General features: G+C 40.8%; 5 non-coding genes across 5 annotated transcripts; all 5 read right to left on the bottom strand.

Moving 5' to 3' along the window:
- Positions 1–2,223: 2,223 nt before the first annotated feature.
- On the bottom strand, positions 2,224–2,295 carry trnap-agg (transfer RNA proline (anticodon AGG)). The gene has a single exon. It is a non-coding gene; the product is annotated as a tRNA-Pro (tRNA).
- Positions 2,296–2,401: 106 nt separating this feature from the next.
- Positions 2,402–2,474, bottom strand: trnaf-gaa (transfer RNA phenylalanine (anticodon GAA)). The gene has a single exon. It is a non-coding gene; the product is annotated as a tRNA-Phe (tRNA).
- A 431-nt stretch (positions 2,475–2,905) lies between these two features.
- Positions 2,906–2,977, bottom strand: trnaq-uug (transfer RNA glutamine (anticodon UUG)). Its single transcript has one exon. It is a non-coding gene; the product is annotated as a tRNA-Gln (tRNA).
- A 296-nt stretch (positions 2,978–3,273) lies between these two features.
- Positions 3,274–3,347, bottom strand: trnai-aau (transfer RNA isoleucine (anticodon AAU)). Its single transcript has one exon. It is a non-coding gene; the product is annotated as a tRNA-Ile (tRNA).
- Positions 3,348–3,435: 88 nt separating this feature from the next.
- Positions 3,436–3,507, bottom strand: trnap-agg (transfer RNA proline (anticodon AGG)). The gene has a single exon. It is a non-coding gene; the product is annotated as a tRNA-Pro (tRNA).
- Positions 3,508–17,611: the final 14,104 nt, after the last annotated feature.

The following is a 17,611-nucleotide window of genomic DNA, read 5'->3' as shown; positions in this document are numbered from 1 at the left end:
AATTCTGCTGGCTACTGTATACAGGCCACCAGGGCACCATAAAGATTTTATCAAAGAATTTGCGGACTTTTTATCAGAATTAGTATTGGCTGCAGATAAAGTACTAATTGTTGGTGATTTTAATATACATGTAGATAATGAAAAAGATGCATTGGGATTGGCATTTAAAGATATTGTAAACTCAATTGGAGTTAGACAACACGTGTCGGGACCTACTCATTGTCGTAATCATACTCTTGATCTAATATTATCACATGGAATATATAAACATATAGTCTCATAAGACTCAAACATATAGTCTCAAACATAGTAAAAGGAGTAAAAAGATACAATATAAAATATCATGAAGAAAATAAATATACTTTAAATACGTTAAGATACCTCATTTGTTGTTGTCACTTGGTTTGGTTAAGGATACTAATGGCATTTGGAATAAGTATTTAAGTATTTAAAAGTACGTTTTTAACATGTGTTAAACTTAATGAGGTGATCGTTATGCGTCTATCTGGTTAAAGTCACAGCCCCTTGAATCTTTCTGATCAGATGAAATGTTATAAATTAGGTTTTTAAGAAATAAAAAGCATTGCATATAAATAATCATATAAATATTAGATAAATTAAATAAGATGTTAAATTATCCACAATATACTGTCTCACACAGTTAAATAAAACATATAAAATAGTGAATAATAGTTAATATTATTTGAAATAAGACGTTAAATTGTCTTAACCCTCTGGGGACGGCAAACGCGCCGGCGCGTTTTGCTATTTTTTTTTTCACATAGCAGCAACATAGACTTAAAATACATCCTGATAAAGGATGTACATTATCCCTTACTTATCACCGAATGATGAGAAATATTCTTAAGCACTTACTAATCTCAGTTAAAGTTAATGAAGCTTTGAGAAACTTTGCGTTAATTGCTTCGCAGTAAGATTCACCCTGTCATGATCCCGGCATTCTCTCGTGTCTCTGTCTCCCTCTTGTGTTTTTTTCGGTTTCCTTGGCCATTCGTGATGGTCATTCACCATCACGCTGACACACCCACCATTCTCACACGCGCTCCCTTCATTCACACACACCTCGCTTAGACTCACACCCCGCTTATGCCGAGTTCAGACTGCACGATTTTAGCCCCGATTTTGGCTCGCCGACAGGTTTTGAGAAATCGCCGACAAATGGCCAAAATCACAGGCAAATCGGTGCTCGTTCACGCGAGTGACAATCACGCAGTGTGAATGAGCAAAGACGCGATCTGAGAGAATCGCCGACGAGTCGCCGACGCCCGTGAGATATTTGGCATGCTAAATATCTGGACCTGTCGGTGATTCACAATCCTGCTGCGTGAATGTGTTCTGACTGAAAACTTCATCGGCGATGACCGACAGCCAATGAAGAGAGCAAGATACGGGGAGGAGGAGGAGGAGTTATAGACCAGAATATCAGTATTTTAATAGATAGGCCTATATTTACAATTATATCAAACAGAAACAAAGCGCAAACATTTGCGTGACCAGCAGGAACAGCAGGACGTCATTTGCAAAATTATTTATTTACCCCCAACTCTCTTTGCAAAACACAGTCCTTGCTCCCCTCGTCTTGCCAACCATTTCCTGCATAAACTGTTTATTTATTTATTTATTTATTTTCGCTACAAATCAGTGCACAGACAATTTGGATCGCAATCTTCTTGTAGGCTATCATTTTTAATAACAAATTCAGTGTCGCGCGAGAACTTCGGTCTCACGCACACGTGATCTTCCGTTATTTCCTTATCACTTCTCGCGTTTGTTTGGTTGTGAAACGTAGTTTGCGGACCAGGCAGAAGTTGTCGGCGATTCTTTCTTTTGTAGTCATGAGTCATGAGTCATGCAGTGTGAAACCTCCTGTCGCCGATCCATCGTGCAGTGTGAACACAGCAGCAACTGAATGTTACCCCAAATGGCTCAAATGGTAGAGCGCTCACTTAGCATGCGAGAGGTAGCGGGATCGATGCCCGCATTCACCACTTTCGAGGTGAGCAGAGCTGAGGGTCCCAGAGAGCAAAAGTGTGGCCCGTACGGGGATCGAACCTGCGACCTTGGCGTTATTAGCACCACGCTCTAACCAACTGAGCTACCGGCCCCACTCTGACTGCTTTTATCCCCAATTTCCCAGGAATATCATGGTTGCCCTAGTCAGGCTGAAGAGATTAAAAAGCAAAGAGAGCAAAGCCTAAGAAAGGGCTCGTCCGGGATTTGAACCCGGGACCTCTCGCACCCTAAGCGAGAATCATACCCCTAGACCAACGAGCCAACAAAAACACGTCCTTCCTGCTGCTGCCTAGATGAGCTTTTGAGGATCAGCGCTGTCGAAAAGCTTTTTTCGGACGAGGTCCTGCGCACATTCCTGGCATTGCTCTGCCGAAACCCGGGATCGAACCAGGGACCTTTAGATCTTCAGTCTAACGCTCTCCCAACTGAGCTATTTCGGCAAGGTCTACTGGCAAACGGTTTGTCGAGCGGGGATTTCTGGGAGACCGCCCGTCACTTTCGAGGTGAGCAGAGCTGAGGGTCCCAGAGAGCAAAAGTGTGGCCCGTACGGGGATCGAACCCGCGACCTTGGCGTTATTAGCACTTGCACACATGCTGTGCGATGGACACCTTCTCTCCACGTCGTCGAGGGGAATTAGCTCAAATGGTAGAGCGCTCGCTTAGCATGCGAGAGGTAGCTCGATCGATTTGAACTCGGATCGCTGGATTCAGAGTCCAGAGTGCTAACCATTACACCATGGAACCTTGGCGTGGGTCGCTTTTTCCCACCGAGCAGCAGAGGTGTTTAGTCATTCAGCCCAGAAGCGCGACAGCAAGTCAAGCCTTTTCTTTTTAAGCCCATGTTTCCCCGATCCCAGAAAACAAGCTAAAAAGGTTCCACCGAGATTTGAACTCGGACCGCTGGATTCAAAGCCCAGAGTGCTAACCATTACACCATGGAACCACCACATGCTGGTCCCTGGCCGTCTGAGAGGCGGATAGCGGTGCGGCTAGGTGGAATCAGGTTAACAGGAGGTGGCGTTTGGTCACTGGAGACCCTCGACCAAAAACACAGGGACCAGGTTGCTGTGCCGTAACCCGGGATCGAACAAGGGACCTTTAGATCTTCAGTCTAACGCTCTCCCAACTGTGCTATTTCAGCCAAGTCTACTGGCAAATGGTTTGTCCAGCGGGGATTTCTGGGAGACCGCCCGTCACTTTCGAGGTGAGCAGAGCTGAGGGTCCCAGAGAGCAAAAGTGTGGCCCGTACGGGGATCGAACCCACAACCTTGGCGTTATTAGCACCACGCTCTAACCAACTGAGCTAACCAGCCCCACTCTGACTGATTTTATCCCCAATTTCCCAGGAATATCCTGGTTGCCCTATTCAGGCTGAAGAGATTAAAAGCAAAGCTTAAGAAAGGGCTCGTCCGGGATTTGAACCCGGGACCTCTCGCACCCTAAGCGAGAATCATACCCCTAGACCAACGAGCCAACACAAACGTCCTTCCTGCTGCTGCCTGGCCGCAAACATTTCCGTTTGCAAGGCTTAAAGCACAAAGGTTTAATTAATTTGATTTGAACCCAGGACCTCTCGCACCCTAAGCGAGAATCATACCCCTAGACCAACGAGCCAACACACACACGTCCTTCCTGCTGCTGCCTGGCCGCAAACATTTCCGTTTGCAAGGCTTAAAGCACAAAGGTTTAATTAAATGTACAACTAAACGGTAGCCAGTGCAAAGTTGCCGGCACAGAGGAAATACGGTCTCTTTGCTTTGTGGCCATTGGAAACCGCGCTGCAGCACTTGCACACATGCTGTGCGATGGACACCTTCTCTCCACGTCGTCGAGGGGAATTAGCTCAAATGGTAGAGCGCTCGCTGCGCACGCAAGCGAAAAGGACGCAGAAAACGCACAAATTTGCCCTGCAACAATATTCGGGCTATATTCCTGTACGTTATGGAAGAGTTTTAGTTACATTTACATTTATTCATTTAGCTGACGCTTTTATCCAAAGCGACTTACAATTGCTATATATGTCAGAGGTCGCAGGCCTCTGGAGCAACTAGGGGTTAAGTGTCTTGCTCAGGGACACATTGGTGTCTCGCAGTGGATTCGAACCCGGGTCTCTCACACCAAAGGCATGTGTCTTATCCACTGCGCTATCACCACCCCTCCACTGCGCTATCACCACCGTTACATGTGAAACAAGTCACACTCCGCGGGCTGGGCTCGAACCCCTGTTCTGCAAATCATTAGTGTGTGATCAACTGCGCATGCGCCTTCATTTGGTTATCAATGTGACATATCATTATATTGATTGATATTAATTGTGTATATTATAAAAAAAAAAAAAAACATATTACATGTTTATGGTTTAATAAAACTAATACAAATGTTTATTCAAATATGTGTTTTTTTGTGTGTGGGTTTGATGTGATTTATCTGATTTATTTTAGGACACTTCAAATGTTTTATACACACAAATGCACACAAATATCGAAATGTAATTTTTTTTATTAAAATGAATACACACAAATATTGAAATAAGTACACACACACACGCATAAATATATGGACATACACACAATATATGTGTTATATACAATGTATACTCTATGAAAGAGTGGGTGGGCCCATGTACAGTTTGCACATTCCAGTCCCAAGGCAATTAAAAGCAGCACAATGAATAATAGTGTGAACAGTATTTATTTACTAAAACTACAAGACATTAATGAACAAAAATAAACAACTAACAATGTAGAAATAGAATAGAACATTCTGTAATATAAATAAAACAAACAAGACATTACAGAAGGATTGAGAGAAAAAAAAGAACATAACTGTAATTACACATAGATAATTATTTACAGGTAATTATTTACAAACAATCTTTTTTCTGTGTTGGAAGATTTTTTATTATGGAGGTGGCTGTCCAGGTTTTTTCTGCTGGCGCTGTTCTACCAGCCACTCCTCTAAAGATTTGCCACCAGAGACACTGGGGCAAAACGTGGCACTGCCGAAGCGGCTGTGGCCGAACTCCTTGGTTTTGGGCTTGCCACACTTAGAGCATTTGTTATATGCCACTTCACGGACATATTTCCTTTTGTGGGCTCCACTGGCCTCCTCTTCTGCCCTGCGTCGTCTGTTCCTCTGAGTGAAGCGGGACACAGACACCGGGGCAGTGGGAGCAGGAGCCTCTCGCACGTCAGGAAACACTGGAGTTGGAGCCAGGAGAGGAGCAGCTGAAGCGCCACCTGCACCAGCTGCCAGCAGCGTGGGCGCAGTGTTCAATAAAATGAACTGGGGTAGTGGCACAGGAACTGGGGGAGGAGTAGGAGCTGCTGTTTAAAAAGATAAACCAGAGGGTTTAATTGGCCTCACAATTGCAGCACTGGCAGGTCGTCTGCCCGGCCGTAGCTTAGGAGCCTGTCCCGCTCTGTTAGGAGGAAGGACAAACTCGTGCCGGGCCCCTGATGTGGAGGGAGCCTCATCCAGCTTTTCCCGCGGAGCAGGAAGCTGTGAGCTGGCCACAGCGATGCGGTCTTCTGCAGCAAGGCCCTGGGTAAGGACAGTCATCCTGGGTGTTCTCCCTTCGATTAAACCTGCAATCAAAAAATGTATTCATAATAAATAACTGCTATAGATAATAACTGCTTCTTTCAAATGTCAATGTAAAACCATGCTTACCACTGAGTGAGAGTCCTCTGATTCAGCATAAACAGCTGAAGTGACGTGGCCTCCATCAGAGTTTGGCAGTTCAGCACCAGGTCTCGGATGTGGTGGTAATCCGTGAGCACCTTAGTCCAATGAGGAAGACGGACTCCATCCTTCTTAGTTGGGGACTTGTGAAGTGCACACAGTTTGATACACATGGCCTCAACTAAGTGACTGGTGCTGGGCCACTGAGCTGGCCCCCCAGGATGACCAATCAGGCACCTCTTCACACTGTCCACACCCGGTGTCACTCCTGTGTTTTTTGGAGCCTTGAAGCGTCCGTGGGTCAGTTTGGGCTGGTGTCTGGGCTGATAGTGGATCTTCCTCTTGTCCCCATCAGGAAGAGTAGTCCACAGACGGATGACCTCTGTGACCTGCTGCTCGTCCAGGTAGAGTGCCTGACGGAGGGACACCAGGTACTCAGCCAGATCCTGCACCTTATCCCAGCCTGCAACGCCATCGGGTCCAAGAACAGGAGCCTGCAGGAAAGTATTAAAATAACAATACACAGCATGTTAAATGTCAGAGTGTAAAAGCAAATAGAAACTAATAATGAGAAGCTTACTTACTTCATGTGCCCTCATGGTAGGTTCGGTGGTTGATGGGTCACCATGGGTTGTCTTTTAGAACTGCTAAAAGCCTTTGTCCCGGGTCCTGCAGGTCACTGTGCAAAACCGATTCATTGATGTGGTGTCAAGACCATTGTGTCTTGACCACTACGGGACCTGCTTGGCACCACAGGGTGGTGTGCTGAAAGATCCAGGATCTATCGACCCACTAGACCACCAGTAGGTTTTGGCCACTTCTGCGGTTCCCACCACTGCATGGCATGGTCTGACTTCGGCTGATGGTTCGGATGGGCTGCAGACTGTCTCGACCGTCAAACTAAGGGAACCAGACCATGCCATGTAGTGGTGGGAACCGAAGAAGTGGCCAAAACCTAGTGGCAACCCCGCAAGTTGCGCAAAACCCATACGTGGTCGTGTGTGTGTGTGTGTGTGTGTGTGTGTGTGTGTATGTGTGTAATGCACAGGGTGTTGTGATGCGTCTAGTGCAGTGTTGCAGTAAGTGAAGTGCATGCTTGTCTCTTATTTTGCTGCCTCTTTCTCTCGCTTACTCTCGCTTGCTGCCGCTGGCTAGCCCTTTTTTCACTAATCCACCTCACTTTACCTTACTAATCCAATCTTTCTTCTTAGATCTCTCTCTCTTTCAACAGTGAGGTTAGCGTTGAATTCAGCATGCTGACTTGTCTTTTCTTGATGTATTTCAGAACTTCCTCCAGCCCTTGGGGAAGCCCTGCAGACTGAGTCCTTGGGCGACGGTGGGGGTGTTATCACTCCCTCATGGTAGGTTCGGTGCTCGATGGATCCCCATGGGTTGTCTTTTAGAATGGCCCTTCCGGCTCCTGCAGGTCACTGTGCAAAACTGATTCCTTGATGTGGTGTCAAGACCGTAATGTGTCGTACGTAGACACAGTTTTTACGCCATGTGGTCAGTCTTTGTTGACCTGCTTGAATCCAGGATCTATCGACCCACTAGACCACCAATAGGTTTTGTCCACTTCTGCGGTTCCCACCACTGCATGGCATAGTCTGACTTCGGCTGATGGTTCGGATGGGCTGCAGACTGTCTGGACTGTCAGCCTAAGATGACCAGACTGCCTTGTAGTCGTCGCAACCCCGCAAGTTGCGCAAAACCCATACGTGGTCATGTGTGTGTGTGTAAGTGTGTAATGCACAGGGTGTTGTGATGCGTCTAGTGCAGTGTTGCAGTAAGTGAAGGAAGATGCATGCTTGTCTCTTATTTTGCTGCCTCTTTCTCTCGCTTACTGCTTGCTGCCGCTGGCTAGCCCTTTGTGGTTCTCCCTGCCAGTACAAAGCCTCTCCTCACCAAGACTTCTGCCAGGCCTCCTCGTGGCTACACACGGTAACTGGGTGCCCCGGGGCCTCAGGCTAACATGGCAGGGGATCTCGGAGTCAGAGTGGTCCCCAGAGGTCACTTAATGACCAACCACTGTCCTCTGCCTTGTAGATAATTCTGGTGAGACCAGGGAGCAAACCTTGAAAGCATAGCAATAGGTGTAATTTAAGCAGCATGGATGTTATTTTCATAAATTGTGCATTTCTGTCTTGAATCATGTATTTGGACATTTTTTTTTTTCATCTTTATAATCAAATGTATTTCACTCACCTCCTATATATAGATCATCAGCACCTTCTACCTTATTTTGTTTATAATCTCAGGTAAGGTAAAGTTTAGGTCGAATTCTATACTATGTATCCAAGTATCCAAATTCATGCTTACAGTCTAGAACCCCTCCGTGGTTTAGATCTTTATAGAAAGCAGAGACTTGTGGCAGGCAATCTTTTTTTAGAATAAGTCATTTAGTTTCTCAAAGTTTCCATACAAAGTAAAAAGTTAAAGTATAATAAAATCCGTTCACAAGTTCCACCAGCAGGTGTCAGGCTTGGATCATCAAACTATGGAGAGGCTGGCTCTAACTGGAATTATTTATTTATACATGGAATACTGTTTATACTTTTTATAATGCATGTTACATATCACACAATTTCATATGCACAATTTATCCAATCCCAGATCTTGGTTAACTCCTTTCACAATTTTCTAATAAAAAGTTCTGAGTTTTTTCCCCTCCACCTTCATCTTTCTCCTTCGAGCGCGGCCTCTCAGCGATCTCTCAGACCTCCTTTTGGTCTGGAACACATTAAGGTAATACTTGCTTTTTCCTTACTATATGCATGCTTCATATTTGTTTCTTTAATACTGGTGTCAACTCAGTAAAAAATGTAAAAACATCCTACAAAATTACTGTTTTAATAGGTTTTAAGCTAAATCCTTATTGTCGTTGCCAATTTGTGTTGGTCTCTTACCGGTGCTCACCACTGTATATACATTTTTATTTTTTTTCTGAAATAATTCAGTTTGCTGCCAGATTATTGATAATTATTATTCCATGTGCCACTCAATGTCATTTTCAGTAAGGATGAAAGATGGCAGATGTTGATTTTTTTTTTTTTTTCGTTTTTATTGTGTTTTTGAAATGATTGATGCCTGTTGAAATGAAATGCATGTATGCCCGCTTGAGCCACTGGAGGGCACTCTCCCTTGTGTTATGTTTTCACCATGGACTCATTATGTTTAATCAGTTGTGTTTGATTACGGGATTACTATCCTTATTTAAGCCTGAGTGATCTGGTGCGAAGTCTTGTTACATCTCTGAGCATTATTCCCTGTTTTAGTATTCTTTTTTTTTTTCAAAACTCAAGTTACCCTTGCCTGTCTTCTGGAAGTTTATGAACCTGTGCTGCCTGCCTCGACCTAAGCCTGTTATCACCACGAGTTGCTGGATCACATTCTCCTTGTATGTTTATGTTGTACGTATATGTATGTTTATATGTATATAAACAGTGTTAACTGTTTGCCTGGGTTCATGTCTGCTTGTGTTTAAGTTGAAATAAAGTGCTGCACATGGCCAGCCAGACCGCCTCTGTCCGTGCGTTACAACATTCCTCAATAAAATAATTTTCCTAAATACGGCTTCCCATATTCTTTTCATCTTCCAATCTTTCTTTAAACCGAGTCTCTGTGTAGTTTTTATAAACCCAATAAAACATTTTTATCAAATCATGTCTCTGTGTTTATAAACAGCTTACATATAAAAGCTGTAACACAAAATAAAAGACTGTTTATAAAGTCTTATATTGGGAATAACTGAACAAATTGCATGCTTTTCACAACAATCTGTGTTTTAACTGACAATTAATTGGCGTCCACCATTGTTTATTCAATAGAAAACAGAGTTTGCTTTTATTTTTTTATTCAACATAAAGATAAAACAATTTAAAGGGGCTATGTGTAGTTTTTAGCAGCCTCTAGCGGTGATGTTTCAGATTGCAACAAATTTTTACAAGAGCGCTCGTGCGCGTGATCGAATTTAAGAGCGAGCACTCATGGCGCCGGCCACACTGAGACTGTCAACACACCGGAGAAACAATCACAAAAGCCAACTCCGGGTCTGTTATTATACCTAAATATACCTACCTAAAACAAAGCGGAGGTTTCTCCACAATTCCAACGCTCTGCACTGTTGATCCGTGTTTTCGTCTGAAGTTTTTTTATATTTATGTGGAGTTTGTGTTGGAGAGTCTGTGTTGTGCTGGCAAGAGGCAGGTCGTTTTTTGGTGCTATCAGACTCCATGTAGTGACTCTGTAGTACTCCAAAAAAAAATACTCTGGCACACAACATAGGCATAACTGCAGTTATAACTAAGGAAAATAACTGCAGGCATTAGCTGCAGTGCCGACACACTGACTATAGGAGTCACTATAAATAGGAGAGAGGCTCAGGAGCGCGCATGCACGTCACATCCGCTGGATTTCGCGGTATATCCACGCAGATTTGGCGCAGACATGAACTTCCCCAACAAAGTGGGTAAACACAGCCCTCTTTACGTTCGTCCTAATGCCTGTTATAGTTCTCCGTGGATTTGCCTATATTTGAATTAGCGTGCTTTAACACTTAGCTAAGTTTCGCTAGCATGTTTTAACATGTTTCTTGCATGTTTAGAACTCAATGGGATTTTTAACATGTTGCGACACGTGTTAAACATGTCACTTCCTGTTGCCAGTAGGTGGCGTTATTCCTATAACTGAATATTCTCATGTAGATGAGATGTTCAGGCCATGACTCTTATTTTTGTTTGTTTGTTCTGCCATTGTTTATTTGTCTCGAACAAACAGCAAAACAAAACCAAAAAATTTAAAACCACAAAGTACAACAAAAACAATAAAAACAAAAAATCACAAAAAAATACAAAATAAGAGGATTAGTTAGAAGGAGCGGGCGGCAAATAGCAAATAGCTTATTTAATCCTGTCCCTTATTTCACAAAATAATACAACCTCATTGCATAACCTACATTATACGGTTTATAAACTGAGGAGACGAATTGCAAAACCGTGTTTTTTTCTTTCTTTTTTTTCACATGTGACTTCACGGATAAAAAAAGTCCATGAAAGAATAAGAAAAATAATTCATTTCTTAATGAGTGTGAGAGCACGTGTAAGAGTGTGTGTGAGTGTGTGAGTGTGTGAGCGCGTGAGTGTGTGAGTGTGTGTGTGTGTGAGTGTGTTTACACAGTGCACGTGTATGTGTGAGTGTGTGAGTGTGAGTGTGAGTGTGTGTGTGTGTGTGTGTGTGTGTGTGTTTGTTTATGTCCCTTTTGGGTACATTCACCAGGATACACACCAGTAAACTGAGGACCACCTCAAAAATTGAGGACATTTTGTTTAAGTCATTTTTTTGACTATATAATGGCATTCAGCATACTCTAAAATGGTGTCCAGACTTAAAATCTCACTTGTCCCAAAAAATCACTTTTAAGTGATTTGTGTATGTGAAGTGTGTATGCCCCCCCACTAAAGTGTGTATAACACAGCGCCCTCTAGGAGTACTGCACTTCCGGAAAAGATACACACTTCGGGGATTCTGACCAATCAGAGCGCAGGAAGCCACTATGAGAGCGGGACTTGATGATCTGACCAATCAGAGGCCATTACGTCATCAACAAAGATGGCGGAGGCAAAAAAAATCATTATTATAAATAAATAAACAGATAATCCACATTCAATTATAGATAAATTGCCAATAATTATTATTTAAATAAAAAATTACTAATTTGCCCTGAGCAGCAGGAGCTCTCATGATGTATATGAGCATGTTTTTCAACTTTAATCCTCGCAGTTTTGCTCTCGCATCAGAGTCTGCTCTGTGTGTGTGTGCAGATCGCGCTGCTGCGCGTCACCGAGACTATACATCACGTACAGTAACTTACATAGGAGTTTATTAATCATGTAGGAACGAGTTTGAAGCGGGGAAGGGACAGACACATTACGTCATGTGAATTTAAAAAGTACGTTACATATTTCCTTCCAAAAGGAACAACTGATTAAATCTGTCAATATGGGTGTGATGATTTATTCATCCGAGTTTGTTTAATAAAAACAGACAAGCCACAAAAAGATGTGAAAACATGCTTAATCGCTTGCTTTTATGAGTAATCTTTTTTTTAAAAGTGTTTTCTCCTACTTTGCGTTCTGCCGTTCCCTCTCATATATCAGTGAGCGGGCGCCGCCCCGCCCCCACCCACCGCACAAGCGGGAGTCCGTTACCACAGCAACACATTCACTTAAAGCAAACAAGCAAACATTTCTCTTAATATTATATTATATTATATTATATTATATTATATTATATTATATTATATTATATTATATTATATTATATTATATTATATTATATTATATTATATAGAGGAGAGCAGTTACAGCAAACATTCTCTTTAAATTGTATTATATTATATATTGTATTGTATTATTTTATATTATATATCTAGGAGAGCAGTTACAGCAAACATTATCTTTATATTATATATTATATTGTATTATTTTATATATTATTTTATATTATATATCTAGGAGAGCACTTACATTCAACATTCTCTTTATATTATATTATATAGAGGAAAGCAGTTACAACATTCTAATTATATATTATATTATTATAATAATTATATTGAAGTTTTTTTCAGTCGCTTTGGTGCATTTCCCAGATCACAACTAAAATTCTTGTTTTAGACATCATCATCTAGTCACTGTTTAATCAACAGAAACATTTGAATAACCTGTTAAACATAAGTATTTCTATTTAAATATAAATAAAATGCACATCATAAAAGCAGTTTATCATTCTTTTGAACAAATTGCAAATGCTTTGGTACATTCATGCAATTTATATACAAGTGTCTGCTGTTTCTTACATTATTAATTGCTTATGTCATGTTTATCAAAATGTATTATACTGGTTCTCTGTTGAATAGTCTCAAAACATATAGGCAATAGACCCCTCAAAACATATAGGCATTAGTTCCATAAGTCATTAAATGCAGAATGGTTGAACTAGTTGTCATAAACTGTCAAACATATTTTCTATACAATTCTATTAGACTTTTTTGTCCTGAATTGTTGAATTGCAGATGTGAATTCTGAATTTCACTAATGAAGGGGAATGTAAAGCATTAGATCAATCAATGATCACCATATAATCGCTCAGAGTGCATCTCATGATCTTCCTCTGGCATATAGACATATACAACACATACACACTCTGAGAACGGAAGAACAACAGGGTGAACAGCCGAGGAGGAGAAGAGGAGTAAGCATGTGTGGTGATACAGAGGTAAAACAGAGGAAGAGATAGAACAGGCCAAGATTGTAGGTTTCTGAAGAAATAAGGGCCACTATTGTAGATCATGTTCAGTCATGACCTCATGGCCGAGGCGGGTTGAAAGGTGAGCCATGAGAACAAACGTGTGTGTCCTCAATCATTCAAGCGTTTGTAGACAGAACAGGTGTGTGATCAGACAGTGTTCACAATCCGTACACTAAAACTCGCTTCCGGGCACGTAAAACGTCAGTGCGATCCTTACCGGATTAGACCAATGAACTTTTGATGTGTCATTTACTGGGGGAGGGTCTTATCTTCGTTTCTTAGCTTTGATTGGTTTATTTTTGGCCTATGAAATGCTCATAAATGGCGATTTGCTCGAGGCTGTGCTGGGTGGGGAACTATGTTACGCGTCACAAGACTGTTCACCATAAGTTCATTATACAGTAAATATACGTGATAGAGACATAATGTAACACACACACACACGTACATATGTGTGTAATAGTCTTTTTCTTTATTGCAATGACATTGTACTGTAATTTTTTAACAGACCAACAGTATATATGTGAGTCCAGTCTCAACTAGAGTAATGGGCCATGTGTGTTTATGGCTACGTTCACACTGCAGGCTGAAACGACCCAATTCCGATTTTTTTTGCCCCTATGCGACCTGTATCTGATCTTTTCATGACAGTCTGAACGACACAGATCCGATCTTTTCAAATGCGACCCAGGCCACTTGGGTATGTGGTCCAAATCCGATCTGTATCCGATCTTTTCAAATGCGACCTCAATCTGAACGGCCAAGTCACATGTATCCGACCCGCACGCCATTGATATGCGACAAACGTCATAATTCTGCGTTGAAGTAGGCGGGAATGAGAAGATAAACAAGTTAGCTATCGTACGATAGCACGCACCTGTAGCTAGCCACTACACTCCAACGCGTTGCACTGTTTGGTCCGCCGCAGACGTGTCTCTTCCCGTGACAGAGTTAATCGAAGGTGCTCAAACATAATCGAAGGTGGATCTGGTCATTCGGAAGTTACTGATGAATTCTGTATTAGTGAAGCCACTCACATCAGTATCCCACCACTCCTGGCTGCGACTCCGCACCCACACAAATAACTTTAATATTGCTAAACGAGCTCCACTGTTGACATTCATGTTTAGCTACTTCCGCAAACAAGTGACGTTGTTGACCGTTGAGTATGCCGTTCTGCGCATGCATATGTGTCATACAGATAAAGTGCAGTCTTTTGTATTTTCAATCATTGTCATCAAAATCGTAGCCATTGTTTACTTCTAAAAGTACTGATACAGTTATATTGACAACATGACTAAGCATTTTGACATTCTTGTTTGTGACACAAGGCACAGTCAAAGGCAGAGCTAGGGTTAGGGCTAGGGTTAGTGCAGATCCAATGGCTTTTAAAATCAAAGAAAGAACAAAATAATTATGAAAACAAACATTTAAACATGTTAGCTTGATTCATGATTCTTTTAAACACTTTTTTTTCTTTTGTATGACTATATGTAACTGCTCTGTCTCTCTCTCTCTCTCTCTCTATCTCTCTCTCTCTCTCTCTCTCTCTCTCTCTATATATATATATATATATAGACAGAGCAGAGAGAGAGAGATGCTCTGTAGAGAGAGAGAGAGAGATGTTTGCTGTAACTGCTCTCCTCTATAAACAGTTCTTATCAGTCGCTTTAGTACATTTCTTGAATCATTCTTAAGATTTGCAAATAAGGAAAGCGCATTTCGTACAAACAGCAGAACACAATAGATTACCATCAAAAGCCTGTAACTTGCTCAAAATCCTTAGTACATTATATATCAATGAACATCAGAGAAAGAACAAAATAATTCTGTAAACAAACATTTAAACGTGTCAGCTTGATTCTTTTAAACACTTTTTTTTCTTTTGTATGACTATCTAACTGCTCTCTCTCTCTCTCTCTCTCTCTCTCTCTCTCTCTCTCTCTCTCTCTCTCTCTCTCTCTCTATCTATCTATCTATCTATCTATCTATCTATCTATCTATTTCTTTTGTATGACTATCTAACTGCTCTCTCTCTCTCTCTCTCTCTCTCTCTCTCTCTATCTATCTATCTGTCTATCTATCTATCTATCTATCTATCTATCTATCTATCTATTTCTTTTGTATGACTATCTAACTGCTCTCTCTCTCTCTCTCTCTCTCTCTCTCTCTCTCTCTCTCTATCTATCTATCTGTCTATCTATCTATCTATCTATTGATTTTGAATGGCAGCCTATGGTGACATTTCACTAGTGAAAATTGAATTGTTGATATCAAGGATTCATATCCTGGAAATGAATAAAAGTTAAAACGGCTTGCCATACAAGTGCTGCTCAAAAGATGACAATCTGTTGTGGCTATGCGTTTTTAAAGCACTTTTACCAGGTCTAGCTTCTCCGCCCTTTAATGTAAAGTACCATTAATTTATGAAAGAAATAAAAAGAAGATATGCTGTTAAAGTACTGGTTAAAGTTTAATTTAGAGCCTCGAAATAATCCACATCCCTCCCCCATCTTAACTCAAATAAATTGACAACAACACAGACTCGTGCAAAACTGGATACATATATACCAGCTTGAATATCAGCCCTGCTGTGTATTTGCAGACATCAATTTACTATTTTGATTAATAAATGCTATTAGTAGAAAATAAGATGTCTGTTCAAGAGATCTAGGTTGCTCATTTAGGCATTATATGCTCTTTTAAACTTGTGCTTGTACGGACATGCGCACTGGTTCCTAGTTCGAGTCCTCTGGGTTCGTTTAAAAGTGATCATGTGCTCTGTCCACTAGAAAGACTTACTTACTCCACCAGTTTTTTTTGTGTGTGTGTGTGTGTGTGTGTGTGTTTGAAGAAACACTATTGTGATTAAAACAAAGATTCTTGTCATCAGAGAGTTTTTTATTCGGTCAAATAAATATAATCACAATTTCAACGTGAAATCCAAATACGTAACTACGTCATTGACGCAAGTCTGCGACAGTCGATGTATTTTCCCGGGACAATGGGACGCGAAACAGATGACAACCCCCCACCACGCAGGAAAGGTGAGATCAAGTCTTGTCCTGAAAATGCATGATAACTAAATACATTGTGAAATATGAAAGTAAGTAAGTGGTTTATTTGAGTGGTTTAATTATTTTTTTGCGTAAGGTTTTATTTACTTCTTGATTGTATTGAATTTGCTTCTAATTTGATGATTTGTTGCAATAAGGAAAAAAGTTTATTGCCTACTGTAGGCATTGCCCAGTAAATATAATTTTGTTATTTTTATATAATAGTACTTTAGATTCTACAAATTAATCAAAACAACCGAGTCAGTGATAGCCTACTATCATTGTTTTTCTCTAAAGTGTTGTCAAATAGCAACTGTAATTTGAAATAATTAAATTATATATTTTTTATATCATTATTATTTGATATATTTATTATTTTATGTAATACATTATTACATTATTTGCCCAAAAATATTTTTTTCAGTGGAATGTTTTATTTATTTATTTATTATTATTTATCTTCACAAAGCTTTTTTTGCCCAATGATGGTACATAGACACTGATAGTATTTTTATTGTGTGTTTCAAAGTCCAAAGCAGACAAAAAGCACATTAAAAATAGTCCCTATGAATCTAGCTGGTTATTGACTGAAAATCTCCTGTATGCTGTAGCTCTTAATTCAGATATGAATATACAGTAGATTGATGTCAATTGTGGTCACAAGACACACAAGAACCAATGTTTTTTGGCACGTTGCCTTTTTTAATTTAAATTCCTGTTGTAGACTGGTCACACATGCAGTCATTGAATAGAGCTCTGTGATGTGATATAGGCTAATATAAATATATACTTTAGTGTTGAACAGAAAAAACACAACACAGGTTTGGAACAACATGAGGCTCAATTGGAACAACAATTAACATAATTGTATGTGTAACATTATGTAACTAGTATTTATCAACATTACTTGGTTCCCTTCAGCGGGTATCTTAAGGATTCAAAACAAGGAGAAAAAGACTGGTATACAAAAATAATCTCAGTTTATTATCACCAATGGCATAATTAAAATGTTGACAGTTGGCAAATAATATTTGTCCAGAGGCACACTAGGACCAGCAGCAAAGCCTCACTATCACACGGAAACAGTGCAACAGGCACCTCAATCTCAATTAGCACAACAACCCCAATAGGAAAACTCTATACACAGCAAACTTAAAACTGAATAGTACATGTGAAACCACACCACCTCTACGGTAGACGCTAGCTTTTGGTAAGTAAGTGCTGCACAATGTTATAACACTATTTGCCGGACAAAAAGAAAAGAAACAAACAAACAAACCAAAATAAACAAAAATGTACAATTAAACTTGGAGGTACAATATGGTTCTTAATTCAAATATGGGAAACGCGGCAATTACACCCTGAAGCACTCAGTTTCTGGCACTTATGATCCCCGCTTGACTACTAGGCTTCCCGTTTGAGACCAAGGAGGCGTTCCTGTTTACAGCTATAAACCGCAATACGTCGCCAGTATGAATGAAAAGCTCTCGTTGCTCCAGCTCACAGCGTCCCTGCTTTCAATTGAGAAAAAC

The sequence above is a fragment of the Rhinichthys klamathensis genome, unplaced genomic scaffold (assembly GCF_029890125.1).
Source record: "Rhinichthys klamathensis goyatoka isolate OS25496 unplaced genomic scaffold, OSU_Roscu_1.1 h1tg000610l_1, whole genome shotgun sequence".
NCBI lineage: Eukaryota > Metazoa > Chordata > Actinopteri > Cypriniformes > Leuciscidae > Rhinichthys > Rhinichthys klamathensis.
This window is presented reverse-complemented; position numbering and strand designations above follow the sequence as displayed.